Below are 8,030 nucleotides of genomic sequence, written 5' to 3'. Positions count from 1 at the left end.
GCAAGAAATAGCCAACGATTAAAAATCTAGTGTGAATGTGACAAACTCGTACATAGTAGGTACTCTCTGTGGCAACTGCTATGCTATATGTACGCTGCATTCTACTACTTCGTATTATCATAAGTAACAACTGTTATTTGATATTTATTATACGTGTTCCTCGTTTACGTAGCTGGTAACTCTCCCTAATAGCAATGCGACTGACTTTAAACGAGACATGTTCCAGCGAATGAGACGATATTGATAATGAGCACGAAACAATATGAAACAACGATACGAATTTTATTTACCGAAGAACGGCCATTTATATTATCGAAACAAACGAGCAATCACTCTTAGATATGAGTGAACTGTACCTATGTATCTATACAATGTAATTTTGTACGAGTCGAGTAGTTTTATTTACGGTTGGGAATCGTTTTTTCGTTGTAACATTTAGTTTCGTTTCTCTACCGATTATACTTTTTCGTTGTAAATCGTCTCAACTGTTTAGCTCAGTATCGCATTGCACTCGATTTACGAGTAGAAAACAGTGCAGAAAATTGATCCATAATGCATGATGCAGTTAGCACTTGATACGTGTGCGCAGTGTGATTTAATATTTATCGTGCCTGTATCGATTACGGTCCGCATTGTATTTTTTACGGGAAATAATAGTACGACGTGTTCGGCTTAAAAACGATCGCATATTTTTCAACACCAAATTCCTTTCGACGACTTCATCGAAAAACAACAAGACCAGATTTTATCGAGCAACCATCATTTTTAAAAGAATTGAGACTTGCATACAAGCGACGATATATTTTCCTTCTCATTCAAGCATTTTTAGTTCTTGTTTTCTATTTTCTCCCTTCTCTTTTTCTCTTTTTAACAACTTGAATCGGATCGATTAGAAGCGAAAACAACGGAAGAGAGGATGATATTAAATCCGTTAATTATTCACAAGTAAAAAGAACGAACTATGGATATTCGGATAATCCGGAACACCATTGCATTTGATATAATTAATAAAAACTGACGATGGCTTTATCAAAGACGCAGCAATCCCTCGGCCATGTATGGATTCCTGCTCATAAAGCATTGTCCCGTTTTCTATCAGCGAATTATTACGGTTAGCTGTAAAATTACTGGTCGAATTGCACCGCCAGTATCGATGATCGTTCTTTCTGTAAATAATCGTCACACGAATAATTATATCGCATTACAAGTAAATGTTTGTAATTCCGAAGTAACTGGATAAAATGCTCCATTGTAACGTATACTATTGCATGGATTCCTAAGCAATGAACGAAGCGAAATAAAACACGTAAAATGATGTATGTGACAGGAGAACGTGTTAATAGTTATTTATAATAAACGATTATTATCACGCCACTTGCAATTTCTTCTTCATATAACATTCCAAATCTCTGATACACTCTACTTATGTTAAAAAAAAATTCTTAAGGTTAAAATACCTAATATTCTAATTTCTCTGTAAAAAATATTACCAGATAGCTTATTTTTCTTTGTTTCGTAACAGAGTAAGATTTATTCATTTTACGAGTAAGATGTACATATGTCGATCATATTACAACCTCTTTAAGTGTAAACGTGATTTCTTAATTAAAAAAAAAATTTTTAAAATCGCGATTTTTTCGATCAATTTTTACATCAATTTGTCTCAAGAATCTATGCTAGTTTGTATTGGAGCAACAAACCATTTGTTCCCATTTTCCTTAGTATGATCGTACAGCTTTCACGTATTTCCTTTTGCATTGGAATATTAAATTTTCTGAAATCCTATGAAAGTAAATAGCGTATGAATTCGTTTCAGAATCATGAGGAATTTGCAACTAAAGATTAAATTCTATATGAATTTCAATATCTCAAATACGGTTTCGAATCCCATCTTTCGCAATACAATTGCGACGCAATTATAATCGCGTCGTCATTACAATTGCGTCGTAATTACAATTGCGTCGCAATTACAATAGATTCGATTGAGAATTATTTGAACTATTACACGGTATGTTTGAAAAATCGTCGAATAATTCATTGAAAAAGTATATAGAGATATTTCCTAAGTCGACAGATAACTCAGCATTACGAGTAATTGATTGGTGGAAACGAAAGATGCTATTACGTATTGGACCAATATCGATCATCGAGCGAATGAAGTGGGGAAAAGGCGGGAAGAAGAGCATACAATTGAGTATGTATAAACTAGAGGAGGATATGATTTATAATCTTTCTCGCTATAACATAGTATGAAATTTCACTCATGACGTGAGCCATTACGAACACAGAAATTCCTATACTAAACCGATGCCACGTAGAGGTTGTGTTGCCGTAGATGTGTAGGGTACACTTGTACTCGTTTAAGTGCATACTGACGAGTAGTTTTGAACAATTAAACCAGTGTCGGGAACACGCCCATCGTTGAACGCGTCATTCCAGACCCATAATTATTTTAGTTTACTCTGTTCCCGTCACTGTCGTCAACGTGATCTGGTTTAGTTTAGCGCGTCTGTCTGTTTTTGCGTTTCTCCGTCACGTGTCTAGCGCCGGATGTTGCGTTACCGTTCAACTGTTGCGCGGGATCTACCAAGAAAATCATAATATACGTACGTTATACGCATCTATATAAAGTTTCGGTCGTGAAAAATACAGGTTATTTATCAGTTTTGCGTCTAATTAGCATCTTGTTGTATCTCTTGGTGTCTTTCGTGTTACAAGTTATCTATTATAGATTAAAGCTATATATAGATTAAAGCTAAGGTTAGGTTTGAAGTTGAAAATAATACAGAGGGACAACACTTGTTGCAGAAGTGGGGAATCGCGCCAAAATGAGATACAACAAAAGGGCGGACGGAATTTGGAAATTCAGATGAATATGGAGATGGAAATAGAATGGAACAGAGTTTGGAATGTGTTGTGATATAAATTTCGGTTTCAGAGATGGTTTCGGGTAATCGTTATTTTCTGTAATTTAGTGCATTGAATTGAATATTCTGTTTTAAGGTTATTAATGTCGTTACTAAGGTTGGAGAAGCGTGCCCTTGATGCGGAAAACTTTCAGTAGGACGATTAACATCTTGGAGCCTTTATGTGCTGAAATTTGGTAATTAGCATCATTTTGTAAATATTTCTCTTTGGAAAGTAGCAAGAATCTACAATCTATTTAAAATTTGAAGGTACGATGTAAGGAAGGTATCGAAATCAGGCAATTCGGCGAGGATGATCGATTTTTAAACTGTCAGGAAGAAACGATAGAAGGGAAATTCCATCGGGGAAATGTTGACACGATGCACAATATGGGGAGCGGGAGGGGAGGAGCGTAGTGTTAAGCGCGATAGGTATGTTTTGAAAAGCTATCATCGTGGAGTGATCGAGTAGTAGACGCGACCGCTCTGTTGTCAGATGCAGCTGCATCGTTAATTGTCCTTTGGTTCTACTCCACCCTTGTACGATGACGTTTCATCCGTTTAAATCGATGTTTGGTGTTTCCAATGAAAAAAACGGCGGTACATGCCAGACTGTTGCGGACGTAAAAGTTCATAAATTGGACGATCATCTTTGGGTGTCATCCACGGTAATAATATCTATTCCTTTTACTTGTCGTTAAATAAAATAATGTTGGAATAATTAAAAAATTAACGATCTCTGAATACAGGTTTCGAATACTTTTCTTCGTCGTTCAAATTCACCTTTATTCTTGGAAACTACGTTGTAGATACGATTTAATCGTATGCGACAATGGAACTCGAGAGGGGTTGTAAAGAGAAATCAGGATTAACGACAGGCTGGAGTTTTTACCAATCGGTCGCCTTCCTAAAATTCCTAACGAAGCGGTCCTAATGAAACGACGCGTCAGCTTAAATCGACGTTCCATACGATGTTTTATCTTAAATCGATCTTCGAATTGGGGTGAGTTGGCTGAACAGAGAAATGGACAATGGAAGGAGAGAAAGGAGACAAAAGAACCAAGTGGATAAAATCGAAACGAGAGAGAAGAGTTACTTTTTCGATTCGAAACAGATTGGTCGTTCGTATTTCATTCTGTTTTCGGCTGATTTTGATCGATTCGTGGTAGGAGTTGAAACGGTTCCAGAAATAACTGTTAATAACTCTTATATAGAAGTCCATTTCAAAATAATTATGAGAAATCGAAATGTTATTATAGCTGTCATGACAGAAAAGGTTCTCATCTATGCCGTTTTCGATTACGGGTCTAGTAACAAATATCGAATCTATTTCAATTCTATAACGGCTATCATTACAAGATAGAAATGAATGCCGAAAATATAACTCGATGCAAGAGCTACTTTTTAATCCATATTCTCATATTTCACATTGCTTGTAAATACTTCAATTTAGTACGTAGCTCTTAGCTTGGCAAAGCTTTGCAGGAAGATATTTCTAGAAAACGATGTCAATTACCAGAGTTTTACTATGCAAAAGTGGCTTCGTATCGAAATTCTGGCCATAAGCGACTCGCATTGACTGTCCTATTGGAACATTCCGTATCAGAGATATCTAACTTTCGAGGGAAAATAGGAAAAGGAAGTAATAGATATTTATTCAAAATTTTATCAACTTTCAAATTAAGATTTCAATTTTATGAAACTCGGAAGCATTTTTGAATTATACAAATAATTCAATTACTCTTATAAAAATATCCAAGTACTTGAACTCTGAAAAAATTCAAGAACGTGTAGGAACGAGTTAGAAAATTAATTGTTTTAATAGCGTTAAGTATTTTGCACCAATTTTAAAATGAAAATTGTTATATTATTAAATAATTATAAATTATATCAATAACAAATTTTATTTTATATTATATCGGGTAGTAAAGTATTAGTGCAGTGGTTAATGGCCGTCAGAGAGCCCATGGTACTAGCCAATGACTACCGCTCATCCCTCCGGCCCCTCGTTAAAATTTCGATCCGTTCGGTTTAAAGTCGAATCGACAAATGAGCTGCATCTATAAAGCCACGTTTCTTGTATAACCACCTATTATCTGCCTAAGATTGCTCAAAAGGTCACTATTATTACCGATTTTATCAATCTTTACCTATATTTTTCTATTATCATTCCTACTATAATAGTCAATCATTGATTAATTTTCTAACTCCTATTATACATTCATGCCTCGAGAAATTGATTATCAATAACATTAATTTGTTACTAAGATGACGTAACAGTAGATGAAATAATTTATTCATTTATAAGTTTCCATGATACGCATATTTGAGAAGGACCAAAATGAAATTCTATAAAGTACTGATATTTCCAAAGCTGCCAAACTTGAATCGAAATCGGTATATTTGCTGACTTTTGCTTTTCATAACGGTTGTGTAAAAAGTAACGAGTTTTTGAAACAGTTTCAAGGACCAGAATCGCTATTATAACACCTTTCAACCCTCGGATAATGTATAATTCAAATCGGGATTGAAATCGCAGAACAAAGGAACCGATAGAATATTTCGGTAGCAGTCAGCAGTTTACAAACGAATACGTCTGAAAAGCCTGGGCGTGGAATTAATATCGACACATTTTGCCAGCGTTTCGCTCCGTTGAGTAAACAATTGTCCCGTAAATATCTGTTTTGCGCGAGAAACGCGTCCCTCCTCTTCTCGTCCAGGTGACATGCAACGCATTTTGTGTTTAACGTTCGTGAACATCGCGAAAATTGAAAAGCGATAGTCATCGTTGTTCGGGCAAAATTCGCCGCTGATAAGATCTCGGGAAACTGCGTTCAAAAATGTTGGAAAATTTTCCGCCCGGAAAATATACTCTTTTATCTAGCGAATTTTCGCATCGTACAAAAATCCACACACCTCTTCCATTGATTTGGAAGGTGCATGTACAATGGCTCGCGAGGGTATTCGATCGTTATATCCCAAGGGAATCCTCTAATTCAAAAATTCCGATTTCGCGTATGTAAAAGCATAATGGATTATACATGGAGCAATTGTTTTAAAACGTTTTAACATCTTTTCCATTTTTCAACCGGGATTTTGTGGTGGAAAATTTGTATTATGACAGGCCAAAAGAATAAGGGAAGTTAAACATGTTTTATTCGAAAACATTCCTGTATTCTGAATATCATTGTTTTATTAAATTATTCTAAACTATTAATTAGAATTTTGATAATCGAGATTTAATTCATATGGTTTTAGAATATAAAAAATTTATTTATATAATACGAATAAAAATTCAATTTTATTGGCATTTTCGACTAACATCGTGGTGAGCTAATTTTTTCACATATCGAATAAAAATTCAATTTTATTGGCATTTTCGACTAACATCGTGGTGAGCTAATTTTTTTACATAAATAAGAGAAGAAAATCCTATTGAATTGTTATAGCCATTTCAATTTTAATAGGTTTTGACTAAAAAATTCAATTTTATTGACATTTTCGACTAATCTCGTGGTATTCTGTGCAACTAAGATAGACGAAAATTCGCTACATTATAATATCGCACGTCGAATTCACCTCCTCGAATCGATTTCCTGCGAAACATCACATGCTTCCTTACACGCGTAATTCGATCTCGTTAAAAGTTAAGAATACTTTTATTTTTATTTCTTTCTCGAATATCACTTCTGTATCTTTTAAATATAATTTGAAGTATAATTAAGCGAGACGGAGAGGAAGATTTTTATTCTCAGATAAAATTGTTCAATTCCTAGTGTTGTGTCGTAAAAATTTCCCACGAAGTCTCGTTTATGTCTACGAATAAAAATAAAAAATTACTCCGCGACTAGCTCGTTATGTTTTACGTACACGTGAACTTTTATAGCAAATTTTTCGTTTGCAGAATTCCCGTGGAGCACAGCTTTTATGGGCTTCTGTACGCAGGCATGGCGATCGGATTCTGTTATACTTGGCACAAATCAATTGACGCTTGGAGCGGAAGCTGGAGGGAAAGTATCCCCGAGGATGGGGAGGGAGTGGCGGTAAAGGTGTAATGTATCATGGGACATTAAAGGTGTTGAAGTCGAGGCGAGAAGTCGCGTTGGCTGAAAGAAAAAGATGCGTCACGGAGAAGAGGAATGAAGGTTCGCGAGCGATGCCACCGGGAACGCGCAGAAGAATTGATCCTCCCCTTTTTTGCCTAACTACCTACCAATCCTCCCTTTTTCCCCCCATTTCTCTCCTCTCCTCTCCTTTTCTCACCTCTCTTTCCCGTTCCCTTCGGTTCTCGTTCGACCGACTAGCTGACTCGCTGCTATCTACTGCCGAGACTTTCCCTTCGCAATCTCGCAACAGATCAGACTTATTGCTCCATTTCCTACACCTAACCCATTCCTCCGGGGATGAAGGAAAACCTTCGCTCTTTTGATCTCGGCTGGCCGCTGGACAAGAAATTCGTTTGCAGTTTTTCGCGCTGAAATCATTTGCCAGGGGTACGCGTTCTCACTTGTTACGCGGCTTCGGCTCGAATTTCTTGCAGAGACTTGTTCGTTTCGAAGACAAGAAACCTGAGCAAGCTGCGCGAAACGTGTAATTTCCAGCTTTTTAAGGAGAACATTCGTTCCTTCGTGTTTTAAATCAAAAAAGAACGCGAGAACCGTTCGACTATATCGAGGATGTTCCTAAAAGAAGGGTTCATAGTACAACTTGGCGGATCAGAAGTTTCAGGTGTAACATAAACCAAGTACGTATGAACAAAGAACGCATATTTTAATTTTCGGAGAATATTTTTACACGTATGGTAATTCGTTAATTTCATTTTCAGACGCATGTTTATTTGCATACGAGGACACCTGTTACATTTCCTATACACCAAGTACGTTCAAAAATTACATTAGAAAAAGAAACTCGGATACTTTTGATAAACCGAAGGGGAGGTGATTTATATATATATACACACGTATGGATCCGTGTTTGAAAGACATCCTCGATCCCCTATACCGACTTGGGTAGAAAGTTGCGAAAGTAACCGAGTGCCGCAGTTGGGGCACAGCGCGATTTCGCGGGGGAAAGATACGAAGTTGCTCGATCTGTTTGTCGAAGGGTGGAGAGACAAAACGCAGA

The sequence above is a fragment of the Eufriesea mexicana genome, unplaced genomic scaffold (assembly GCF_001483705.2).
Source record: "Eufriesea mexicana isolate 0111107269 unplaced genomic scaffold, ASM148370v2 scaffold4786, whole genome shotgun sequence".
Taxonomy (NCBI): Eukaryota; Metazoa; Arthropoda; class Insecta; order Hymenoptera; family Apidae; genus Eufriesea; species Eufriesea mexicana.
Note: the sequence above shows the minus strand (reverse complement) of the source record.